The following is a 26,409-nucleotide window of genomic DNA, read 5'->3' on the forward strand; positions in this document are numbered from 1 at the left end:
CAAGGCCTTTCACTGTCTTGGTTGCCCTCCTCTGGACACAGTCTAACAGTGTGATGTGCTTCTTATACTGAGGTGCCCAAAAGCACACACAGTGCTTGAGGTGGGGCCACACCAGTGCAGTGTAGAGTGGGACACTCACGTCCCTCAACCAGCTTGCGATGCTGTGCTTGATGCAGCCCAGGACACGGTTGGCCCTTTTGGCTGCCAGGGCACACTGTTGACTCATATTCAACTTGCCATCAACCCAAACCCCCAGATCTCTTTCTGCGGGGCTGCTCTCCAGCCTCTCGTCCCCCACTTTGTACATATAACCAGGATTACCCTGTCCCAGGTGGAGAATCCAGCGCTTGCTCTTTTTAAATTTCATATGGTTGATGATTGCCCAGCTCTCTAGTTTATCCAGATCTCTCTGTAAGACCTCTCTACCCTTCAGGGAGTCCACAGCTTCTCCTAGTTTAGTATTGCTGGCAAACTTACTTAATGTACATTCCATTCCTGCATCCAGCTCATTTACAAAAACATTAAAGAGCACTGGCCCTAAAATTGAGCCCTGGGGAACCCCACCGGTAACTAGCCACCAGCCTGATGTAACACCATTTACTATAACTCTTTCAGCCCGACCCAACAGCCAATTGTTCACCCAATGTATTATGGACTTGTCTAGCTGTGTGCTGGACATTTTGTCCAGAAGGATACTGTGAGAGACAGCATCAAAAGCTTTGCTCAAATCCAAAACCACCACATCTATTGGCTTCCCTTGGTCAGCTAGGTGGGTGACCTTGTCATGAAAGGAAATTAAGTTGGTTAAGCAGGACCTTCCCCTCATGAACCCGTGCTGGCTATGGCCAATGACTGCATTGTCTCTCAAGTGTTTTTCAACAACTCCGAGAATAACCTTCTCCATAATTCTACCAGGCACTGAAGGGAGACTGCCAGGCCTGTAATTACCAGGGTCTTCCTTCTTTCCCTTCTTGAAAATTGGGACAAGATTTGCCAGCTTCCAGTCGACTGGGACCTCTCCAGACTCCCAAGACCATTGAAGAATACTGGAGAGTGGTCCCGCAATAACATCGGCCAGGTCTTTCAGTACCCTGGGATGAATCCCATCGGGCCCCATACACTTGCGTGCATCCAGCTGGAGCAGCAAGTCTTGAACAAGTTCAGAGTCGGCTGGGAGTTTATCATCCCCCCAGTCACAGTCTTCCAACACAGGGCTCTGGGGGTCCCAGGGCCCACCGTCACTGTTGAAGACAGAGGCAAAGAAGGCATTAAACGTCTCTGCTTTGCCTACGTCCCTATTTGTGAGGCGACTGACCTCATCAAGTAATGGACCAATGTTATCTCTGGTCCTCCTTTTGCTGTTAACATATTTAAAAAAGCCCTTTTTGTTGTCCTTCACAGTGCTGGCCAGCTTGAACACTAATCGAGCTTTGGCCACACACATTTTTCTCCCTACAGTGGCAAACAGCATCTCTGTAGGCCTCCTGTGTCTCCTGTCCTTGCTTCCAATGTCCATACACTTTCCTTTTCCACCTGCATTCTAGAAGAAGATCTCTGCTCAGCCAAGCCAGCCTTCTGCACCGCTTGCTTGACTTCCAACACTTTGGAAGCGCCTGCTCCTGCACTCTTAAGAGATGGCTCTTGAAAAGTGGCCAGCATTCATGGACCTCAATACCTTCAAAAGCAGATTCCCAGGGGACCTTACTAACTAGCTCCTTCAGCAGCCCAAAGTCTGCTCTCCCCATAGCCAGGGTCAAAGTTTTGCTGCCAGTTTTCCTCCTATCACCAACAATTTGAAACTCAATCACTTCATGGTCACTGTGACCAAGACAGCCACCAATCACCACTTTGCCCATGAGACCCTCTCTGTTTACAAACAACAAATCTAGGAGGGCACCTTTCCTAGTTGGCTCCCTTAGTACCTGCACCAAGAAGTTATCTTCAACATGCTTCAGGAATTTCCTGGACCCGTTTGTGTCCGCTCTATAATATTCCCAGTTGATGTCTGGGAAGTCAAAAATCACCCATAAGGACAGGGGCAGCTGATCTAGATATATCCCTTAACTCCTTATAGAATAATTCATTGGTGTTTTGGTCCTGGCTGGGTGGTTGATAGTAGACTCCCACAACAACATCTGCTTTATTTGCTTTACCTTTCACCCAGAGGCTCTCAACCTTGTCATCACCAACTGCCAGCATCATATAATCCAACCCCTCCCTTACACACAGCACCAACCCCCTGCCACGCTTGCCCTGCCTATCCCTCCTGAAGAGCCCATAACCGTCCATCAGAGCACACCAGTCACAGGAGTCATCCCACCAGGTTTTGTTAGTGCCAGTGATGTCATAGCTCTGGGACTGGGCTAAAGCTTCTAGCTCCTCTTGTTTATCCCTCATGCTGCATGCATTAGTATACAGACATTTCAAGTGTTCTCCAGTGTACTCAGCACATGGTGAAGCAGATTGAAGGACCTCACTAGCACACCGTCCCTCATACGCTGGCATGCCACCCCATGGCTTATCACTAGTGAGCCTGGTTTTATCCCTTGGTGCCCTTTATCCTTCGATTTTGATTATGGACAAAAGATCATTTTAATTCTTTCTATATGTCTACATGCTATTTGCAGTTGTTCTCTTTCCAAAGCACTTTTCCAAAGCATCAGCATAGCTTTCCTTACAACACTTATAGCAATGATTTTGAGAAATGAATACAGCTGCCCTTTTCTCTATGCTTTAAAAAGCAAGTTTACCCTGGATGAATGTTGTGAAGCTTTTTAGCTGCTGAAGGGTCCCATACCAAAAGAGGATTTTAATACTGTGACCTATGGTTTTGAACTCAATTCACCTGTCCTTTGCCACTTACAAGTTTGACTTGTACTTTAAACTGCTTTAGGATCTCTGAACTGTTAAAGAGACCAGCTGAAGGAAAGGTACTTGCAGAATGTTTAGCAGCATGTTTAGCTTCACCATGAGGGGGACAGGGAACCTACAGGTTTCAATTTAAACAGGACACTTAATTCAAATAACTCCAGAGAGGGGAGATGAACCCCACAGCCATATAATTTCTAAATTGAATGGGAGTGGTAATAAAAAGCTTCTTAATATTTCCTGCTGCACTCCAATTTAAAATTTACCTTTATCTTTAATTTCAAATATTTTTCAGTCTGAAACAGTGAAGGAAATTTGTTAAGTTTCTGGAATAAATCTGTATTTTCAGAGTCCTTTCCTACCTGGAAACAGGCTGGAACAGATAGCCTGCGCACACCTGGTTACAGAAGTGTAGAAGATCCTAGTAGAACAATACAATGGTCACTTTGTAATGATATATGTGCAAATAAATCTTTAGGAAAATTCTTTTTTTCTTTCTAACGAGAGTTTAAAAGAAAATAAGCAGGACTAAAATTCTCTCCTTGCTCAAAGCCACACTTCTCTCAACTGAACAGAAATAAAGCTTAATGAAGCAGTAAGAGGATCTTTCCAGCTTAAACCCATGAAAATTAGCAGCCTATCAAACATGTGAGGAAGCACCATGTGATGTTAAAAGTGATCATTCCCACAAATGTGTTTTTCAGGCATTTAATTTTACCTCTAAGACAATGTTTCCTGTTGCTCCTGTGGCTAAGAATCACAGCACAGACCTTTGTAAACCTAATCACCAAATAAGTAAACCTACTAACTTCTCATAGTAGTATCTCATAGATAAGCTGAGTGTATTTGCCATATAATGTCAAGGTTACAGACTACAAACCCCTATAGATAATTAATGCACCCACCGCAACATTACCCTGTGGCTTGTTTACACGAGAAAATTAGTGAGCACTTAGCTAGGCTGTAAAATAATGCTACGTTCCCTGTGTGGGCTCCAAGCATCTCCATGAGAAGTTGGTTGCTGCATTTTGAAAGCTACCCCATGCTGAGTATTTGAAGAACTACTTGCATAAGGAAATAGAAGAAACTAACATGCTATAAATTTACACCTTTCCCTACCGCATGCTGACTTCTGCAAATAAAACTCTCAGACACACTGAACTCTACATACTGTACTAAGGTAGCTAGCAGCACAAAGGATGATTTAACTTTTACTACAGCATATTCTTTTTGCCAGGCATTAGTTTGGCAAGCAAGCTTTGCTGTTGAAAGAATGGCAGCTTCCATATGTATTTTAATGAAAAGGTGAGAGAAGCGAGTAGTCTGCTCTTCTAATTTATACAAAGATACAATAACAACTAACCCTGGGATCTGATAGAACCCCTCTCAAATCTTTTCATTCAGTGTACTTCCAAATATTTGCAACAGCTTAGAAAGAGAAATCTGGGTTTGTTGGAAGAATCCCAAATCAGACACTGTACCATGTAAACCTGATAATTCTGCCTTTCAATTTTAAATCTTTAAATTTATAAATGCAAAGCAAATATAAGCTTGGCTTACATAACCTTGCAGAACTATTTGCTCCTTCTTGGGGAGAGTTTTCTGAAATCCAGAAGTGGGCTCAAAGACATTGCATTACTTTAGGTGTTTGCCAACAAAATAATGCTTTTCTTGTGTGTCTAAGAATCTGTAAAAGACATGCATCTATTTTATGCTCTTCTTGAGCCCTCTCTGAGTTTTTGAAACTGTTGAGAAGTGGACCTGATCACTGTCCTTGCATACCTCTCTTCTACAGAGTATACCTCTAGGGTAAGATCTCAAGGAGGATCCTAGGAACATGTTTCTCTATTCATTTGACACCAGTTGAATAGGAAAGCCTCTCCTCTTGACCATGTCATGGTTCTGGAGCAGGAAACCTCAGAAGTAGAAGCTGTATAGCAGAGGTCAAGGTTGGCTGTACAAGCTATCAGAAAGCTCCAAAGAAAGAAGTAGTTAAAGAACTGATGCTTCTGTCCGAGTGGTAAGCCAGCTTTCATGCTTCTAGCATTAGTGGGACCTCAAACTTTCTCACACGAGGCACCCAAAGTGCATTGTGATAGAACAGTGGGCCCACTTGTGTTACCTTTCCACAAATGAGGAAGGCTGAACACTGAAGCAGAGCCCCCGTCAGCTTCTGTGGATTCCAAATAACAGAATGGGCCATAGAAATCAAATGTAATGTAAAGCACTATCCAGATGTTAAAGGCTGCATCTCAGTAGTCCAAATTGTTCCCATGCAAATAGAAGCTTATTAAATAGTTATGTATGACCACCAGTTTGCATAGCACATAATTTGTGCCATATGTTATAGCTATGCTGTTCACCACAGTACAGTATAGACTGCCCAGATTAGACTGACAGCAAAAACAACATACCTTCACAGCAGCATATGGGCTAATTTGCCGCAATTCTAGGATTTAAGTTACTTGCATATACCCACACAGCACTGTGGTCTACAGTATACATACATTCTGAAAATGCTTGCAGTTCTAGGTCAGGGACATAGGATAATAAGTCAGGGTACTGAAATTAGGAGACATCATCCTGATGAGGAAAGCACTTCCAAGAAGAAAATTAAAGGAAAATACGGGCCAACGGTTGATGAGGAAATATGTTATTGTGGGATATTTTAAGCAGAAGCAACAACTTGATGAAGCCATAACACTTGTGCCAGGAAAAGGAAATACATGGAAGATATGTTTAAGAAAAGTTTAATACAGCAAGAGAGCAAAGAAATCAAAGAGAGAGGGGCCAGGACTGATTTTTTTCCCCTGTTTTTTTTTGTTTGAGGGGTAGGGGTTGGTTGGGTTTTGTTGGGTTGGGGTTTTTGGGGGGGGGGGGGATGTTATTAGTTTGGTTTTGTTTTTTTCCTAGATGCCAAATGTCATTGCATAGTGACAGAAAGCAGGGAGAGAATCAAAGCAGCAGCAACATGGTGAGAATGACAAGAGAAAAAAGATTATCTACTCTGAAAAAAAAAAAATACATCATGTTCTTGTGCTCACCTTTCAATGCCATTGAGTTTAAAAGAATGTTTCCTAGACATCATCAGGACACCACCCCATGCAGCCTGCATAAAATGGTTGACTTACACTCATAATAAAATAGGGAAAGATTCACAACCATCATTAAATATTTCATCTTAGGAATATAAACTGTTCAATGAATTATTCAAGTATTATATAGAAAGAAACTCAAAGAGGAAAAGAAACTTACAGCTTACCCTCTTCCCCCAGCACAATTAGAGGACAAAACCACTATATTAAAAAAGAAAGTAGGTTGATGACATATGGCAAGTATTACAAAGGGCTGCACTATGCCAGCGATTTTTCTATACCATTCTCTTGTTCATTGTAGCAGATAATAAACTGGTTGTATTTGATTCAGCTTCTAGTTATACAAGTAGTCCTATTGGCTTCAATGTGGTTTAATATATCAGTAAGATGAGCAGGATTTAGCACCATAACAAGAACTCAAAAATACGAAGGGTTATATTCTGGTCACCTTTATGCCAATCCACATTTCACTATTTTCAGTGAAGGCATGATTGCATATGAAAGTAAGTTTGGTCTTTAGCTACAAATAGTTGGGTTATCTGGATGTAAGGAAAGAATTTACCTCTATATTCATTCTGTATTCTTTATTCACTGTAATCATCCTTTTCAAATATGTTGAGCTCCCATCTCTGAAGTACCAAACAGCAGCTATCAGAGCAAGGCAGCTTTACAACAAAGTTTCCTATTTTTCCCCCACATAATTAGTCTGACATCCTGTTCATATTTTGCAGAAATTAGAGTATCTTTACGGGACACAGTGACTTCAATGGAATAAGTTCATTATACTTCTATTATACTGTCATTGTACTATGGAAGAAATCAATGCTATGCACATCAGCATTCAACTGTTTTTATGTGCAACAGCCAACATTTCCTTAAAATGATTTCCTAATATTAGGCATGCAAGCCTATTTATAGCATCTATCTAGAAGTTTTCAGGAAGGGCTAACAGACTAGAGCTCCTATAAGCTTCAAAATCTGAAGAAAAAATTTGGACTGTTTAGTAAACACAATACCAAAGTTGGCTAAAGATATAAACCATAATTATTCATACCTCTTCACAACAGCAGCAAAACCCCCAAACCAAAACTAGCTACTTTACTCCCTACACCCACATACTTATACCAGAGCTAAGAATTTTGTTTAGGAAGCATAATCAACCTTACTTTGTTACAAACCAAGTATCCTGAAATAAGAGGGTAAACTGAATGACAATTCTGAAGACAGACAGTAACTCAGGAGCTCAAATGTTATATACTGCACAGGCAGTGTGTTTAATTTTTGGGGTTGGCTTAGCCGATGCAAAAAAAACCATCTTAGAAGTGGCATGTGCTGCATGAGTGCAGGCAACCTTTTCTGTAAGCAAGCATAACCTATACCAAAAGATTATATGCTCTTCTATATTTTTTTCCAATAGCATCCGTTCAGGCAAATAGGCCATTTGTTTCATAATCTCAGGAAAGCTGTACCTACAGAACTAATTGCAGTTTTTAAGCTTATGAGAATGCCAAGGATTATTTCCAGAAAGCCTTACATCCACATGCATCCAGAGCTTGTGCTTCTCACATATGTCAGCAATGTCAGAAAGGGCATCAAAAGCTCCATAAATGGTGGTACCAGCAGTGGCACTGATAAAGTGGGATGTGACCCTGAAAGTGATAGAAGATTTTGCAAGTCTTCATGAGCTCAAAAGCATCTCAGAAAACTTATTATGCTTTCCTCATATCTCTAGCAGAACTTATCTCTATAATTAATAATGAGGAACATTCTTCTTTACTGTCCCATCTCTTCCCATTTCTTAAATTGCTATTCCATTTCAGGGTGAACTGGAAAAAAGGATGTTCTTCCAAAAAAGAAAAAAACCCAAAATATGATTGCACTTTATCAGTAGGACTGCTTCGACTTGTGTGTGAAACAATCTTATAAATTCATGACACAACATAACCCAAGTATTGTTGTCCATCAGAAAACTTCCGTTAGCTTTTGATTAAAAGCTATCCAAAGACACCACAAGCTCTTAAGTGCTTTTGCAAATGTAGATCCTATTCCTGCTGTGGTGGTAATGTAGCTGAAGAACAAATTCTGAGCTTTCTTGGCTCTCTCCCCAAACACATATGCAGGTGTTTCAGCAATGTGAAAAACAATTGAACAATAACAAAACACCCCATTTCAGATCAACCTGAAATGAAATATTTAAGCATCGGGTACCACAATAATTCTAAGTTACTTTTTAAAATAGCTTAGCTGTGAGCCAAGAGAGTCAACATGTTTCATTTAAAAATATATCAAAGTGAAGCATTTCAAATTTTCCTCCATTTGGAGAAAACTGGCTGAAACAGCAGGCCAGAATTTGACACAAATTAACAGACAGTTCTCATTCTCTTCAAAAACAGATTTTTCAGCTATTTTATTATTTCGGGGAGGGGGGGGAATATATCCTGCTCTGTCTTTTACAATCAGTATCAATGACAATTTTATGCGAGTTAACGCTTCCAGATTTCAGATAGCGTTGTGGGATTCAACTGCACATTAACATTAAAAATGAGAGTGAAAACAACAACCTGTCTTTTGATTTTCAGTATTTCAGCCTCCAAATCAGCTGGAATAATTTTCCCAGCGTCAGATATTGAGAGGAAAAAAAAACCCTAAGAGAATAATGTCATTTATTCTTCTGATTAGTCTCTAAATATACAGGAAATCAGGTATCAGATTCTACTTCTAAGACTATTCATAGTACTTTTATGTTTCTTATTACTTACCATGCTACTAAGTTCATGTCATGTGCAAATTTTACCAGCCATAATTTCGTGTCATCATCAACAGTGTTGAGAAAAATAAAAAACAGCAATAGAGGAAGAACCGATTCCCAAGTTCATCTTCCTCAGCCCCTTTTCACCCAAGAAATACCTAAACTTTTGTACAAAGCGGTCATATACCGTTTGTGCATAGAGATCCTTACAATCCTTTTGCAGGCATGTGGTGGCTCGCTTGGTGTCTTCTTCGACCAGGTACAGCCTCAGCCCCACAGCGGGCAAGACCAGGGCGTGCAGCAGCGGCCCTCGCCTCGTCACTGAGGTGCCTTGCGTCGGCTGGGGCACCAGTTTGCTCATCAACACTGCCTCATAGTGCCATAGCCAATGTTTCCCTTAATATTTACCCTGTGGACAACAACATTTACTAAAGAACCACCTTTTAAAGCCATTTATGGTCCAGGGGGCTTCTTCCCCAAACTAGAAGTCAGCTGTCATGCCCAAGCCTCTTTCAGGGCAAAACCTTCCAAAACCAGTATCTTCTGCTTTTTCAGTGTCCTTACTTAAAATTTCACTGTGAATACATTAATTTCATTTTTTGATTTTGCGCTGGGTGCAGGTGCCCGGGTGCTGGCAGCAGCAGCATCAGTGGGGTCTGGAGGGGCGGCCCCTGTGAGGAGCGGCCGGGGCTGCCCCGTGCCGGACACAGCCGGTTCCAGCCGGCTCCAACGGCCCCACCGCAGGGCCCAGCTGAGCCCCTCAGCCACGGGCGGGCGCCTCGGGGAAAGCCTGGGGAAGGAAGGGCAAAACGCTGCCCGGCAGCCGGGGCTGAGGGAAACAGGGTGAGAAACAGCCCTGCGAGCCCCGAGGGGAGAGCAGGAGGAGGGCAGGAGCTGCTCCAGGCGCCCCAGCAGAGAGGCCCCTGCGGCCCCGGGAGAGGGATGAGTTCATGTCGGTTTTGACTATCAGTGAAGAAAAGTTATAGACATGAGAATGTGCCAAGGTTCTGAATTGCTTGTCATGTTTCGGAGTACAGATTCAGAGACTGAGGCAACAGGGAGTGGAGGCATCAGGTCTTTTAACCTTTCAAAAGTAAGAATAACAGCGATAGAGAGCAATATGAAAATAAAGCACTACAGTGAATAATACATTTTTTCCAGACATCTTAGTGATACTTAGCCCCCATCACCTCATGCTTTCATGGACAGAAGCAACGCCACTCTGAGCTGAATTTTCTTTCTGCCCTCAATCTCAGTGTTACATCACATGATATGACCACACTTCATATAACTGTGGCCATCGTCCGTGTTGCAGAGCAGCAAAACAGGGAGAAATACACTGTCTGGAAATGCTTCAGTTTGCCCTGTTTTCTCAAAAGTGAATGGGGTCAAGGAGCCAAGGAGAATCTACAGCAATGCCTTGAAATTCTGGGATTCGGGGGGGGCGGCAGGGAACGTGCGTGCGTGTGTGTGTTTTGAGTGGTGGCACTTCCATTCTTAAATGCCCAGAACATCTCAACCTTTTTTTTTCCCTCCAGTGAAATGCAACATAAATATTGTTTTAACAAGAAAAACCCTGAAGTAGAACTACAGAGATGTACCCTAAAGCCCCACTCATATCCCAGGAGCAATGAATAGAAAGGAAATATGTCTGTAAACCTCTCCTTGAAATGGCTGCTGCATCTCTTCCATTAGCCTTATGTAGAGGGCAGAAGGTCACATTCCAGTGAGAAGGAAAAAGCCCTTCTAAACAAAACAGTAGAGGTCTAAAATGAAAGTAATTCAGACAGACTGAAAACGGTAGTGGGTGCTTGGACAGAAGCTCAGAAGAAGGTAAGCTAGGGTAGCCTTGGCTGGAGTCTAAGTGGCCAGTACCCCACCATCTGTTCCAGTGCACCCAAATCCCTTTGGGCAAATCCTTTCATTTGGAAAGTAAAGGCAGGTCTCTTGCACTCCCACCTGTGCCCCAAGGAGGCACTCCGATATGGGCAAGGGCCTCCCACCCCCAGCTCCTGGGCTGCTACTGCCCCAAGGAGACAAAAATGTTAGAGGTAGGAGCACCTGGAAAATTAACTCAGCCTTTCCAGGGGTGTGATAAGAAAGGAGGAATCTATCTTATCCCACATCAGTTTTCTTCCCCACGTTTCCTGAAATGGCTGAGCAACACATTGCTCTTTGCACAGAAGAAGGTGGCAAGAACACCCAATCCCATTCTCTGCCCAAAACACTTTCTGCCACCTTGACTCACAACAAAGAGCACCATCTGCTAGAGACAAATAAGCAATGAGATTGTGGAATATATCTAGGAGAGTACAATAATTTTTACTCCTTTTCTTTTCCTTAGGCACAACAGCCACTTTTTACTTAAACTGAACAGGGTAAGACCTGAATAAAGATCTACAAAAAGCAACCTGCAAAACTGAACCCTGTTTTTATGAACAGTGAATTTTGTTCAAGACAGTCAGAGTTCATTTCATAAAATGGGGTTCCTGCTAGGAAGCATAACCAAAGGCACACTGCATCAGAAGAAGTTAAGCATAACAAAACATTCTTGATAGGCATGGCATGTCTTACCTTTTATCACAGTTCACTGTAATTACATTGTCCATCCCTATTCCAAGAACTGCTGCTGCTTTCTTCAGTGAATAATGGCTCTTAAATATGAAGGACAAAAAGTTTGAGGGAGCTTTAAGTGTTTTCGTGCATACATGAAATATAAATGGTGTATATATATATATATTTACATATGGTACATGTTCCTCTTCATTCTTTCTGTCCTAAAGAAATACATTGTGCATGACTCAGTTACGTTAATATAATGCCAGCATGAAAGAGGAGCCCTGTTAAAGTTCACCAGCATTCTGTTGGTTTGTGTCTTCAGCAGCAGCACATCCTTCAGAAGAAGCTGCCTGTCTTCTGTAATGCATTCAGTCGTGCTACACTGTACCATGCCATATAGGAAACTAACAGTTTTTACTCAAATGGTTTCATAATGCATTCTGATAGGAAAGTCACGTATGTGTGTGTATATATATAAAATCATAGGTAATTAGCTTAAGCACGGTACTCTGCAATTTACTGAACAATTTCACACAGTAATAAGGGAGAAGCAATTCTGGAATGTTCCTTGTAATTTATGATGGCATTATTATTGAGCAAGACTATCATATAGCCATGCACTATCATTAACCATTTAAATTATCATAGTAACACAACATTTGTATCATGAATACTTACTAAGTGGCATCATGAATACTTACTAAGTGGTTGGTTACTTGAGCATTGGTTAGTGCAGTTAGTCTTAAAGCTGTAGGTGAAAACATTTGTAGCAGATTGAAGCACAGACTCCAATCGAGGGACAAATCGAAGGCCCTCTTTCTGATATTGTATCCCAGACTCTGCTCAGCCTCTCACTAACCTTTCCTGGTCACCCTCAGGTCCCTGGGAACTCACCACCAAGAGCTCCTGCTCTGTTGCACTCCAAAGCTTAATGAGCCAGCCCCACCCCAGGCAGCAGTAAGGCAGGGGATGCTCCACTACAGCCAGGGCACACACTGTGCCTGGCTAAAACATGGAGCTAATTCACCTCAGCTGTAACTCAGTTGATTGTAATTATCAGTGCTTTTCATTACTTGAACCTGGGCCCTTAGTACTTCAATCTTGTTAACCCTTTCACTCCCGCTATACCTAATTCCTCCTCAAACATTGAGATATATAACTACTTAGAATTTCTGAAATCAAACATTACAGTATTTGCATAATATAGAGAATAAATTTACCTGAACTATTCTCCACTGCTTTTGTTTGGGTATTAATATCCTTGACTTTAAAGTAGAAAACTAAAGCCATTAAAAACTTTGCTGACTGTTTTATCACATGCCTTCACAGTGACAAAACGAAAAGCAGGCAGGGAGCATTGCCCTCTGAAATGACATCCCCAAAACACAGCTGAGGCAGCAGCACCAGGGTGACGCTCACCGTCCCCTCACCCTGGGCATGCACAGCGGCAACGTCACACTGGTCCTCTCCAAACACCTGCAGGGAGGCAGCTGGTCCCCACAGAGGGCTGTCACAGTCTGTTTGGTTCTCTCAAATTTACAGGACAATGTACTCTGCGATTTAAACTTTATTTCATGAGCTCATTAAGAATTACGACAAACATGACAAACAGGGGCTCAACCTCCTTTTGCCCAGACTAATCTATCACGTGACTTCACTTATTCACCATTCAAGGTTTCATAACTTATAACCCATAACTCTTAATTTGGGCACCTATGAGGGGAAAAAAAAAAAAAATTCGTTATCTAGCTGGAGGTGAGAGTGCACATTCTTCCCACTCCATCATGGTGCGAGCATCCCCTGTATCACAGAGGGAAGCATGAAAGCTTCAGCAGTCCAGCTGCTGTTGGATCCATTTCAAAAGCTTTTTGGGTAAGCTGATATTTTATACCTTCCAGCTTGGAGGTTTGGTCTATACCATTTCCATAAATTAGCGGATTGAGGAAACTGCCAGACAAAGATGATGGCTGCAGGAGACAGCAATTTGCAGGTGATAATGGCTGCATCATGGCACTTTAGCTCTTTCTGGCCACCTGTCCTGCCTACCTGGTGCTCCTGCTTTGACCTAATGGCCCTGCTCCCAGCATACATCAGGCCTTAGCATGAGCTGGGTTAGTCAAAATCTAAGCAGGAGCTGAGTGAACGGTCACAAGCGCGCAGCCACAGCACCGAGTGGCACGTCCATCCCACCTACGTTGCCCTGCAGGGTGTCCCGGGAGAGTCCCTGAGGCAGGGCTGGGAGCGGGGCAGGAGAAGCAGAAGGGAGCACAGCTTGGCTGTCCAGCGGGCTGTGGGGCACCCTGGCCCTACTGTCACCGAAACTGGGAATAAACCTCGTAACACCAATGTAGTGTTAAAAGGCAGGCATTCTTTATTGCAGCGCTGGGTGCACGGGAGATCGCTCCTCCTAGCGTGCATACCACAGGTTGCATCAACCAAAACTTATATTCTTCAATTACATACATATGCATCAAATTTCCCGGAATGACCATACATATTCATTATATTTCCTGGAACTAATTATCATATTTACATAGTCATGACGCATGCGCCCTTGAACTCTGAGGGGCTTCCATGGGGGTCTCTGCTGGTCGTGCAGGTGCGTCCTTTAGTTGACCCCTCCTATGGGCCTGCGCAATCCCACCTTGCTTATGTAACCTGTTTTCCTTCTCCATGGTTCATGGTTTCTAACAATATGATTGATAATTGGCCACCACTATTCCTATTCTAGTACAAACCAACTGTTCTAATGGGTCAACTAGTCCTCAACCTATTGTCAAGATGGGCTGGCGCTGTACTGGGAACATAGCAGCATTGTTCATCTCCATGATTCGTTGTGTTCTATTCTATGTTAATTCCCTCACCTTGGTTACAAAAGTTACAAATTAATCACTTTGGTTACACTACCAGGCAGATTCTCACACTTGAGGAAGAAATGCTCAGTTTTGCTGATGCTTTTGGGACCCCAGTGTCAGCTTTTACACTCAGAGGGTGTTGCTTTCTTCCTTTCACAAATCCCTCCACTCCCTAACCTCTGGTGAAGGTCAGGCTCAGACAGCTCTGTGCCAAGCCCATTCGACTTGGCACACAATCCACCCAACTTCCTTGGCTTGGGATCAAACCCTTGAAAACTTTTCAGTGCACATCACAGCTCTTTTAAAGGTATTTGCAGCAGCAACACAAGGTAAGCACCCAGCGGCTTAGCCAAAGCGGCTGCAGGGCAGAGCACTGTCACCCAGATGCATTACCAGTACTTTCTCTGTGCCATACAGCTACAAGTAGGAGTAGCCTGGTCACCTGCTCACCCATCTTTTTCCCTGACGCAGGTGAACTGTGCTCTCCATACTTCTCCATAACAAAGGGTCAAGTGCTGCTCTTGCTAAACGATCGGAGTTCAAGGAGCGTCTGGACGATGCTTTTAGTCATATGGTTTAGTTTTAGGTAGTCCTGCAAGGAGCAGGGAGTTGGACTCAATGATCCTTATGGGTCCCTTCCAACCTGAGATATTCTATGATTCTATGATCAGAGCAAAAGCTATTTTTTTTAATAAAGGGGGGAGGAGGGGGAGACAGTGATACCATAGGGTTCATGACCATCTGACAGTTTTGGCAGTTTATTATCAGCAGGGAAAAAAAATCCTGAAAAGAACTCCCCTACACTTAATTCTGATATCCATATTCCATATCAGGTTCTTTCAGCTGAGAATGATTTTACTTTTGAAATGTCTTCAGGTCTTTGTACTTTAAAAAATGTCAAATTCAATATTAGCAGTTCTTTTTTTATTGAAATGAAATGTTTAATTCAAACAAAAGGCTGTTTGATATTCTTATTTATGAAGGAAAGAGACATACTTGGTTTTGGCTAACGAATAACCATTTTTTTCCCCCTACTCTTTAAAACTGTCAAAATTACAATGACTAGGTAAAAAAAGAAAGAAAAAATTTTAAAAATTGCTGTGTGCCCTTGAGGCTAATTTGGTAATACAGGTCAGCAAGATATTCTTGCTCCTTCCCTTCTCTGCAGTAGCAAGCAGGAAAAGAGGCTCAATTCAGGGGTCTGCCTTCAGGTAACAGTGATTTCTAGACTACGTGCTCATGCAGACCATGCTCTCCCATGCAGACCATCATATGACTGAAGGATCATCTAAGTTTCAAATACTTGCAGGATGTGGATGCTTACATTAAACATCACAATCCAAGTGACTCAGAAGCACATAGCACCGCAGGCTCAAATCTAGGACCAGAGGTTCCTAAATCACTAAGAATATTTTACACACACACACACTACAAAACATTTGGGATTTTCAGAAATCACAGGCTGTGCACTCTAGCACAGGCATTACAGCACTCCTCACTGATGATGTGCCATGGGCAGGCAGTTTATGGAGCCTTACTGCGGTGAGATACTTATGTTTCCAGAAACAAACAGCACAACATGTGGAAGTACAGCCATACCTTTAGTTTTAACCTCAGGGAAAGACTTGTAGCAAGCCAGCAAAACACTGTAGAGGTTTGGTATGGTCCCACCTAATGGCATGGAAATGACAGAACGAGTTTGAGTTTTCAGTAGTTCATTCCTCTGCAGAATCTGAACATTAGATTCTTGGAGATCTTGGGCCAGGATCCTTCGTTAGTGTGAGCCATCATTGTTCTTCCAAGCATATATTCATTCCTTGAGAAGCAAGAGACTAACTCTCCAAACACTTCCCATGCTGCCTGCTTGCATAATCTGCCACCTGACATCAAATCAGAGGATCATCAAATCATGGGCTCCACTCGAGCCCATTTTGTACTTTCTCAGTTTTGATAGTGCTAGAAAACTTATTTCTGGGACATGGGAAGGAAAGGTTTTTTTCTCCTAATTATTATTTAAACAGTTGTACTTCCTAGGCCCCTTTGACCCTCTTCCTCTTCTTTCACGCATCAAGTCCTATGCTTTAGCAGAACACCAAAGCACTGAGGAGGAGGAATTAGTTGCACCCAAGTTGTTGTCACTGCAGTTAATGTCTTTTAAAAAGTTTATTATTTTGTTTTATTGAAGCTGATTTCTGATATCTAATTGAAAAAAAATTTAATTCTCGTACCTCCAAATCTGGAGATGCTTCTGTCTGGGATTTCTTGGGCTGAGAAAGTATTTTTACCACATTTTAACAGTATTTTTCAATTGTTACAATTTATGTGTTGAAATTATAAATAGTATTTAAAAAAATATATATCCAAAGTTACCTGCCTTCAAAATAGTTCCACTGCTGTTTGATTCTAGATTAAAGTGAAAGTACAAGTTATTGCCTATCTTACTGCAACCTCTTTTGCCCTCTCAAAAACTCATCCTCCTCTAGAGCCTGATCTAAGTACAAAGTCTCTCTCAATTCAGTGGGGCTAGAAGACTTCACAGGCTGACATAACCCATAAACAGGGTTAATTACCTTGCTCTACTTACCTGGAGAAAATATGCCATCTGCTTAGAATTCCCTCCATCCAATCATTTCATGCATTTTCTTCAGAAAAAACTGCTCCATGATAATGAACACAAGGAGCCATTTCATATGTGAACCTATATATATATATATTTTTTTTACAGAAGCAACAGCTTATTTTAAGAATATTTCATGATGCAGGAGAAACATAATCAAATGGAGGTTTTGATTTAGCAAGAGCAGAGAGCACTAATATTTGCCTTTCTGCAGAGGAGAAAGATGCTGCATTTCTGATAGACGGACATGTTAAGGTGTCACCGTGCAGTCTGTGATTGTACCTACTGCTTCTAAAAACTGTAGTTCACATTCAGGTTTTTGCTACAAAGTTTACTTGATTTGTGTGAGCTGTGAACTACAGCTCCCTGGACTGAAACATTCCAGCATTTCAGAGTCATACGTCAAGTTATTTTTGCTGAAAATTAACACTGGACTGTGTAGCACAGTCTTTATGCCACACCATCACATTTGAGGCATTCTGCATGGGGTCTGTAGTGATGGTGGGTGATGACAATAACCCCAAAGCATCAAGTACTGATTTAAGGTAAAATTACAGTCCTGTCAATTTATGCTCCGTGGAGCGAGGGGGTTTGACAGCTACCTGATGCGTGTCGTAGAGGGAGTTAAAACTTCTTTAACCAAAATTGACCTGTAAGACAGTCAGGAAACCAATACTGCCTAATAAGGTCCATTTAGTACACAGACATTATCTTGCGATACCAGCCCACTTCACCATATAACTCCAAACAAGTCTGAAGATAGACACAACTCCTAGCCAGTAACCCAAGTATTTACATGGGCTTGGTGAAGGGCTTGCAGGCTGTTTTCTGTTACCTGTAATGCAGAGGACAATACACTATGTTTGGCAAAAGTGAATTACACAACATGCAAAAATACTACACTATTTGATGACTTGCATGTAATTGCAATCAGTTTTACTTAGTTTACACTGCTCTATTAGATTACAAAGCCATACAGATTTTTACCTGAAAACAGATTTGAGATGTGCTTATAAGGTATAGTTATGCACTATTGCCTAGTACTAGAGCCCAAGGGAATGCTTTCTGCTTTTCCTTTAATTGAACTTTCCTATAAACTTTCTGCCTTTCAATTATTTTAAAATACATGGCTACAACCAACCTGATATAATAAATTTATTCAACACAGACTTACTAGACATGACACTGAAGCACTGGTATTTTCTAGTTAAACCAAGTCTGTAACACAACAGTCCTATAAATTTAGCTTAGAATGTCAAAGAAAACAATTATAATCTAAACAGCCTAGATCAATATATCACACCACCACCTGAACTGAAAACTACACGAGGATAACCTCAACCATTAGGTAACAAGTAGCAATAGGAATTTTATTTGGAGGACAGAAAAAATCAGAAGCTGGGTTTTAAAGCAAGCAAGAAATAAAACCTCTGAACCTTCAGGCAGAATTCTGGGTGGCTTTTTGGCCTTCAGTGTGCAATTTTTTTCCACATGGCCAAGTTTGCTTGGAGTGCAGAAATTTAGGCTAATAAGCAATAAGCTATGTTTGTGTGCCAGATTGTCAGAATGATGCTCAAATTAATTATAAACAATGGCTTTGCTATCACCAATGAAGCCAAATGCATGCTTAATTTAATTGCAGACATCAGGAATGAAAAATGGTGGCTCGTGCGCTTTATGACACCAGCCCCTTTTTATCCCCTGCAAATTACACTATAGCCTGTCAGAGGGAACTGAGAGACTTTTTCGGTCCTTTGCAAAAAAAGTTCCCTATCCAAATACAAGTAGTTCAACTCAGAAGGAGGACTACTTACATGTTCAAAACATATGATGGAATAAAATTAGTAGACTGGGTCTATAGTCAATATCAATCAAGAAATGCAGTATAGAGGAGAAGCCTCATAAACCCTTTTCAAAGGCTATCAGACAAGGTAACATTGCTAGTTAAAAAGAACCACATCCACAGTCTTAAAGAAGATAAAAATGTTGTCACATACATACACTCTGCATACTTCTTTCTCCACCTACCCTTTCCAAAGGGAATCATGTATACTATAATTATCCAGATTTCTCTACTCTGGTGTGTCCCATTTTTTGTACACATACTGAAGAGCTAAAAGGATATTCTGATTAGGAAAAAGAGATAGGAGCATAGTTTATCAAAACCTGAAAACCACTGGCTACTTCCATGAATATAAAACCTCATTCCAGCATCTCCAAAAATAATTAAAACAGATAAACAAAAAAAAACACAACACCAAAAACTTTCAGCATGCATTGTGTTCCCCTCCAATACATTACAAACAACTTTTGAGTTATGTGCCCAAGAACCTAAGATATAATTCTAGGAGGGACAGAATATCCTGTTGGTACCTCAGCTAAGCCTGCAACCATCAGTTCTTTCCTCTGTTTCCCTTAGCAACTGTGGAAGTACTTCTCATTAACACTGTGATTTCTTTTCTTATATAAACACATTTTGGTCTTTTACTCCTTTGTATTTGTCCTATCTCTTAGCACTATTCATTTTCTGCAAGTAGAACACATTTGCTAATGGTCTCAAGGCCACTCCTGCTCCATTCTTGCTCATTCCCCACTTCTGAAAAGCTGTATTTTCAGTCCTGAAACTTATCAAAATATCTTTGACAAAAGCCTGCCTTTTATTCATTATTATTTCATGGAGGTTAAAAAAAGAAAATGAGTTTAGGGCAAATATCTAACAAGCGTTATACTGAAAATATTATTCCAATAAACCAGAAACTATTATTACAGACTTTTTTTTTTTTAAAGGGGGGTGGGGGGGATTGTATTTATACCTATATGCATATATGTATAGCCATATGTATATGGAGCTTTTACAGGGAATTCATTAGAGATTTTTAGGGTACACATAAATATAGCAGAACTAGTCACATACGTACTGCAGTTTAGATTTCTTAGGAGATTCTCTGGGCAAAGCTATGGCAGAAGGTCAATTCACTCTTTGCTGAACCTGCTGTGTTCCTCCTGTATGGGTCTATAATGCTCCCCAGTCAATACAATCTTGCATGCAGATATCCAGTCCTCGTCAAATATCCTAAAATATTAATTCCTCATGTATTAGTCCTGCACCTACAGTTTCAAAGGGCAGAGCACAGATTAGAAGTTTTGATCTACATGAAAAGAAGATTTTAATTCAATGTATTTGCAAAGGAATACAGTAATTTTTCTGGGTAGCACACCCAAGTCAAACCTGTAAGATTAGTTGCTATTACGCAAAATTTAAAAGATGAGTATTTTAATGTAATTGTCTACAAGTGTTCTGCCAACACTCACTGATGCCCTGAGCAGACGTCCTGTGGGAAGTGAATGGGGAGCGCTTTCAGAAGCCACTGCGCTCAACTAAGGGTCTCAGCTAAGGCTGGCTGCCCTGTGCTGGCAGAGGCGAGGTCTGTCTTGGACTGTTTTGTCATGCCCTTTGCTGAGCAGGGGAGAAGTGGGAATATAGTCAGGAAAGGAGTGCTTTACACAGATGCTGTCCACCACTGTTGAGAAATGTATGACCACACCTTGGGTTTATCTGCACTAAAAGGTCACGATATAGGAATAACTGCTATAATTTCACTTGCTTCAAATACTGGTATTTACAGTACATACATGTTAGTGTTCGATGTACCTGTGAGCCATTCCCCAGCTAGACCAATAATGTCAAGGCCCCTAGAAAGTTGACTGAAGTAGCGAGGATGTCCTGAAATGATAGGCAAGTAAACCAGATTCTATGTAATAGAAAGTTTTCTCAGCACAGTCTCTACTATGTTTTGTGAAGTGATTAGCTAAAAGGACATGGAAATCAATATGGGACACAAGAAAGAGTGTGTTTCATGGTAATGTTAGGAAAGACAAACATCCCTGAGAAAATTATATAATGGAGGTTGTAAAGCATTAGGCACCATTAAAAAAAATTAAATTAATCAACTGAATTTACTATCTAAACCAGGATGACACATAAGTGCTTGCTGAAGTTATTCATTTTGGCAGATGTTCAGATGCATCCTATTATCTTTAGAGCTAGAACTCCATATGTCCTTGAATATCTAAGCAAAACCAAATGGTTTTACATCTTTCTGCTACTTCCTGGACTGTACTGAGTTAAGTACTGTGCTCCACTTAACACCTCTGTAAATACAGCAAACAAAAGTTAGCTGAAGATATAGAGGAAAAAAGGAACATGGGAAATCAGCCAAGAAAATCATAAACAATGCCTTGATGAAGAGGAGAAAAATGAAACAATGCAAAAACCAATCCAGTCCTGCAAAAGCATTACTGTTTCAAATAACATTGTCATTAATGAGGCAGTAAGAGGCGCATTTTCCTCCTGCATTTTTAGGTACACATCAAACTTTAGTATCTAAGTAAGGAAGTAATACTTAGAGTACCCAATACAGGAGCCTATTTTTTTTCCACTGACCGTGCAGAGACCCCTAAATGAGACAGCATAAATAACTCTTTGCATTTGTTAACTGGTCCCAGAGTAGTATATCTCTTCTCACCAAATGTCTTCTGTAATAGCAAAACCTTTTCAGAGCATTATGAACATTACTGGAAATGTAGAATTGCCACAAAATATATACCACACATTTGATAAAACCCAGATTTTCATACAAATCCAGTCCAATCCATGAATCAAATAATATTTCGTGCACCCATGAAGTGATGTGACAGTGTGAGGCACGTATTTGCTGCTTTACCTGTTTTAACTCCATATATTAAGGTGTCCCTACAATCTGCAAGTATTTGTTCCAAGGGCTCCAACTGGTCAGACAGCTCCAGGCTGAACCCTTCCAAGCCTCCCAGAAGCTGATGGGGGTGGTGAAAGTCCAAGACTATATTACCCATCATAGGTTCTCTTAATGTAACTCAGAAGAATCTCTACCACCTCAAGCAAGAATTGGTCTGTGAAGCCTTCACCATTCTTAGCAGGTAACAAGCCTAGGCAGAAAAGAGGAGAACATGTGAATCAGTGTTAAGCTTTATTGGCTCAGTCAGGCTGATCAGAGGCTGTTTTAGTGACTATGAATATTCTGCTGAGTTTTTCCCTGTATAACCATTTCACTGACAAACAGGAATGGGGATACAACAGAACAGTGAGGAAAGGGAAAAACATAGCTAAGAACATCAGGTCTTAGCACATGAATGTTTTTGCAACATTCATAGTTATGTTGTACTTCTTGCTTCTGGCATAAGAAGTGCCACAGAGTGCAAGCCTGAGATGCCCCAGAGTGCAAGCCATCATGAGATGCCTTGCTTAGTGGCCATCTGCCAGTGGGTAAAACAAAGAAGAGTGAGAAGGGAAGCATTAGCTCACTTCACAGCCATTCCCAGGACACAGCAGTGTACTGCTCCTTCTCAACTCCTCCTTCCAGCAACCATGACAGAACACATCTCCCAGCAAGAAAGGGAGACTTTATCCATAAATCTTCCTACTGCTCCGGAGAGGTGGCTGCCACAGTGACCTCTGTACTTTCAAGGGAAGAAGTGGAGAACACAGAAGGTGAACATCCTTTCTCTACTTGGTCCTTTCTTCCTCAGCATGGTCCTGAAAGTGCCTTTCACCATATTTACAGGGCAATGAGGAAGACAGACACAGCTGGGCAATGCACAAATGCTTTAGAGACCCACACCACCAGCAGTTTTCAGCCTCTCTGACTGAGGCAGCAACCTCAACAAATACTCTTCTCTCAGATTTTGCCTGATGAGAAGAAAGGAAATTTTATTTCTAGGTAAGTTTTGAAGAACACGCAGCAATGATGAAAAGAGACTGAGAGAACTGCACAGAGTGATAACACATAGAGACAGAGGCTGGGGAAAGGGGATCTTCATGCTCAGTGTCCTTCACTCTTCCTCCTCTGTCACATGTGGTGCTGGTCCCTAAGGACCCTACCACAGTAGCTCCACAGCATGCTAAGGACCCTACCACAGTAGCTCCACAGCATGCTAGTGAGGCCTGTGAGGTCTTCCTGAGAGAACAGGCAAAGAAAGTGTGTTCTCAGCAACATTTAAGAAAGATGCAGTAATCACAAATGGTAAGATTTTTTGAATGTAGCCTTACCTGATGCACAGGTATTTGCAAAATAATTCACAAAGCTCTCAGTGTGAGTCTCTTTCTCCTCCTCACCTTCTTGCTGGAGACTGCAGATGTGTATTTTATTTGCATCTCTAGGTTTAGAATTAGTGTCTTCATCTGCAGAAATACCACCAGGATCGGGGAGAAGGTGGAGGGAGAAGAATAAGAAAAAAACATTGTTACTAGGAACATAAGAACTTCCATACCTGTGAGATTAGCCCTCCATCTGATCCAGCTGAAGATAGGATCTGTTATTTGACTATGAAAGTAACTTTTTGGTCTCACATAGCACTGATGCTGAAAAGAACATCAGATGGATTTGAAGAAACACTCTGAAAAAAAAACCCAACCAACCACCAACCCCAAAAATCTCAGGTAAGATTGCTGCACCTGGCAAGGCAGGGTAGCCTGGAATACAAGGATTGCTGTGCCATGTTAGAGCAACTCTTTTACCTATATGCTGTCCTGAATCTGATTCCTAGCTGTGAAGAGGAGGGAAGGGGAGAGGTTAAACACACCAATACAACCTGTGGTTTGAGATGTCACCAAGCTGCAGGTTGCTGGAAGCTGAAGGAAGTATCACAGGGTTTTCCTGCATTAGGGTCATTACTAAGGGTAGACTACAGACAACTGGCAGTCACAAGATATTGAGACAGACAGACATTGGTCTGTGGGCTATTCTTCTGTTCTTCATATTACTAAAACTGTTATTAAAATAAGAACAGATGCTAAATCCTGGGCTTTGCTTAACATCCAGGCTGAGCTAATGCTTAAAATTTACAAAGGAATAACAGACTAGCTATTCTGAAAGTCAATAAAACAAGAATAGTTTTGGAAAAGCTTTGCTGTCTTGGTGCTTACAGAGACAGGATTGATTTACATGGGCTTTTATCAAATAATATGTGATGTAACTTTAGGTTCTGTTTTCATGATGCAGGTAATGTCACTTGGCTTTTAAGATAATAAAAGTAACTGATCAAGTGTTACTCTTCCTCCTCTGTCAGTCACAATGGTACCACAACCCTTACTGGATAGTTATGTCTCCTTTGCTCTTAGTGTTTGCTGACTGGAAAATGTTAAGGTAGGCAACAAAGCATTTCCTTCACCAAAACAACAAAACATAAACAAAAAGAAAGGCAACTTGAGAATGCTGTTAGTGCTGGCCTACAAAGACACTGGTAAATCTAATAGTCTTTGCAAAAGCAGACATGCAGTGCTCAAAGCAGCTTCTGTGGCAGCTGCCAGAATTTCCTCAGCTCCTGAGATGCAATAAAAAGTAACACTTGGGAACTCTCCTGTCTTCTGGAAATTTAAAGTAGATTTTAAACTTCAATTTCTTTGAATTTTTAAAAGACACTATTCAAACTTCTTTAAAACCCCATGTTTTATAGTAGCAGAATATTTACTTTTAATGCATATAAACATCATATACATCCTGATTTGTTACTATGACTTCAGATTTTGTAGTTCTGTTTTCAGGCACAAATGAAAATAGCCACAAGTCTAACAACATAATTGTGCCCATAAAGCAGTCATTTAACTGCATTAATGGAGATAAAATAAAGAAGGATAAACTTATTCACACTTATTTAATGTACACGGGAAGAGGATAATCTCTATATGGCTGAAGTTACAACTGCACAAACAGTTTACCTCAAATATATGTGACATTTTGTCATCTGCCTTCCAGGTTTTTTTAATAAATCTGTTCTGATTTGTCTCTAGTTCTAACTTTGACCATGCAAAGTAAGATTTATTACCAGATTTCTGTGGATGCAGGAAAAAGTCTTGGTGTGAATTTATGTTTCAGTTTCATTCCTTGTAAGTTGTGAAAATAATCTTTAAGAAATTAAATACTTATCTAGTTATTCTGACTGCCTAAATTTAAAAGAGGGCTTCACTTTTGTTTCCTTAAAGTGATCCATATATATATTTGTTTTGACATCTCTCCTACGCACTCTGACTCCCAGCACAATGCACCTGTCTTGTGCTTTTAGCCTCTGCTTTCCAACTGATCGCACATTTGCTAACCATGAAAACTTAGCAGTGTCACTTGGGAAACTCGACCTTTGGAGAGGGAGGGTGAAGCCCACAAAAGAGATTTCAGCAGAGCAGTATCAGGAGGGTCACTCCTAGGAGGGTTGCAGAGTCCACCCCTCTGGGTTTGACATACATCTGCTCACACTGTAAGGTTCAAATGCCTGAAGAGTCCCAGACTAGTTAGAGAGCTGTTCAGGCTAACCAGAAAAAATGGTCCCACTTAGATCTCTCCCCACCCCAGCTGCTTGGATTTAGTAACATTTTTCCCTAGGAAAAACTACTCAGCCCTGAACTCCTTTCTAGAGGAAGGTGCCTATATCTTCTTTTTTTTTCTCAGAAGTCTGTGTCGAGCTCAGAAACCAGAGAACATGGTGGCATCTTTCCTTTATTTGGTATTTCAGTGAGCAGGTGGTGGAAAACCTGTTTTTAAAGCTTATTTCTGCTTTATCCCCAAGCAAGGGATGAATCATTTGGGAAGGGAAGCGGGAAAAGAAGGAAGAATCACATTTTCCAAATTGTCACATCAAGGACTGGTTTTCTAAAGATAGGGTGCCAGGGCACTGCTCTTGCACCAATAACTATTTGTGTGTTTATTATTAAAACTTACCTTAGCTATCTGCTTTACCAAGTCCATTTTCCGTATCTGAAAATATCAATTTTCTTAAGAATATCTCTAATATCTATAAAGTCAATAAAAATATCTGTAATATCTGTAAGAATAGCATAACATCTGTTTTCTTACTTGCATAGTTAGCAGCAAGTCTATTCAAAGATAACAACCTTTATAGTTAAGGTCTTACGCTTGCTAATTTAATTTAGGATGGAAAAATGCCAATTGTCCTCGTCATGTTAATGACAGACAGATTTATCAGGCTGGGCTAAAAGAGCTGTAGGCTCCTCATTGCTGACAGACCTGTTTTCTGGGATCGTGTGCCAGGAAAACAGCTGCATCACTGCAGACATCACTGAGTCTGTAGAGTGTCTTGCATCCAGCACTGCAGTATCTACGTTGTCAGCTTTTCCTTCTTCATCCATACATGTGCTGTCCCATGGACAGGTATGGTCAGGCATTGTGCACTGACAGCCACAGGAAGGAGCTGGTCTGGGGGCAATCCTGTCCAGCCCTTTTTCTTGTCCTCACACTGCAACAGGAACATGCAGCGATGCTGACCCACACCTGTTTCCCCCCAGGCTGGCAAACAGCCTGCTTCTGGGAGACTGCAATATGTCATGTCCACATGTCTTGGCGTGTGCATGGCCAGGCATGGACAGCCAAGAACCAAGACTGTGGCTGGCGGAGGGGCAAAGAAGACAGAGTTTTCTACAGCTGAAAAGGTTGGATTACCCTGTTAGACATAATTAATACTAAGCTGAGTAGCAAACTCGGGTTAGTAAACTACGAATTCTTGCAGCCCATCACAGAAACTATTCAGGCAGGATTGAAGCTGGCATGGCCCTAGCAGGAGGCTTCCACTGAAGACGATGGTTCCGTGTACCCCTGCCTTCCCCATGCCTTTCCCAAATCT

The 26,409-nt window shown here is 41.3% G+C and overlaps 1 pseudogene; it reads right to left on the bottom strand.

Annotated features, from left to right (window-relative positions):
- Positions 1 to 2,013: 2,013 nt before the first annotated feature.
- On the bottom strand, positions 2,014 to 25,517 carry LOC142406502 (glutamate decarboxylase 1-like; annotated as a pseudogene).
- Between the last annotated feature and the right edge of the window lie 892 nt (positions 25,518 to 26,409).

The sequence above is a fragment of the Mycteria americana genome, chromosome 2, assembly GCF_035582795.1.
Source record: "Mycteria americana isolate JAX WOST 10 ecotype Jacksonville Zoo and Gardens chromosome 2, USCA_MyAme_1.0, whole genome shotgun sequence".
In the NCBI taxonomy this organism is placed as follows: domain Eukaryota; kingdom Metazoa; phylum Chordata; class Aves; order Ciconiiformes; family Ciconiidae; genus Mycteria; species Mycteria americana.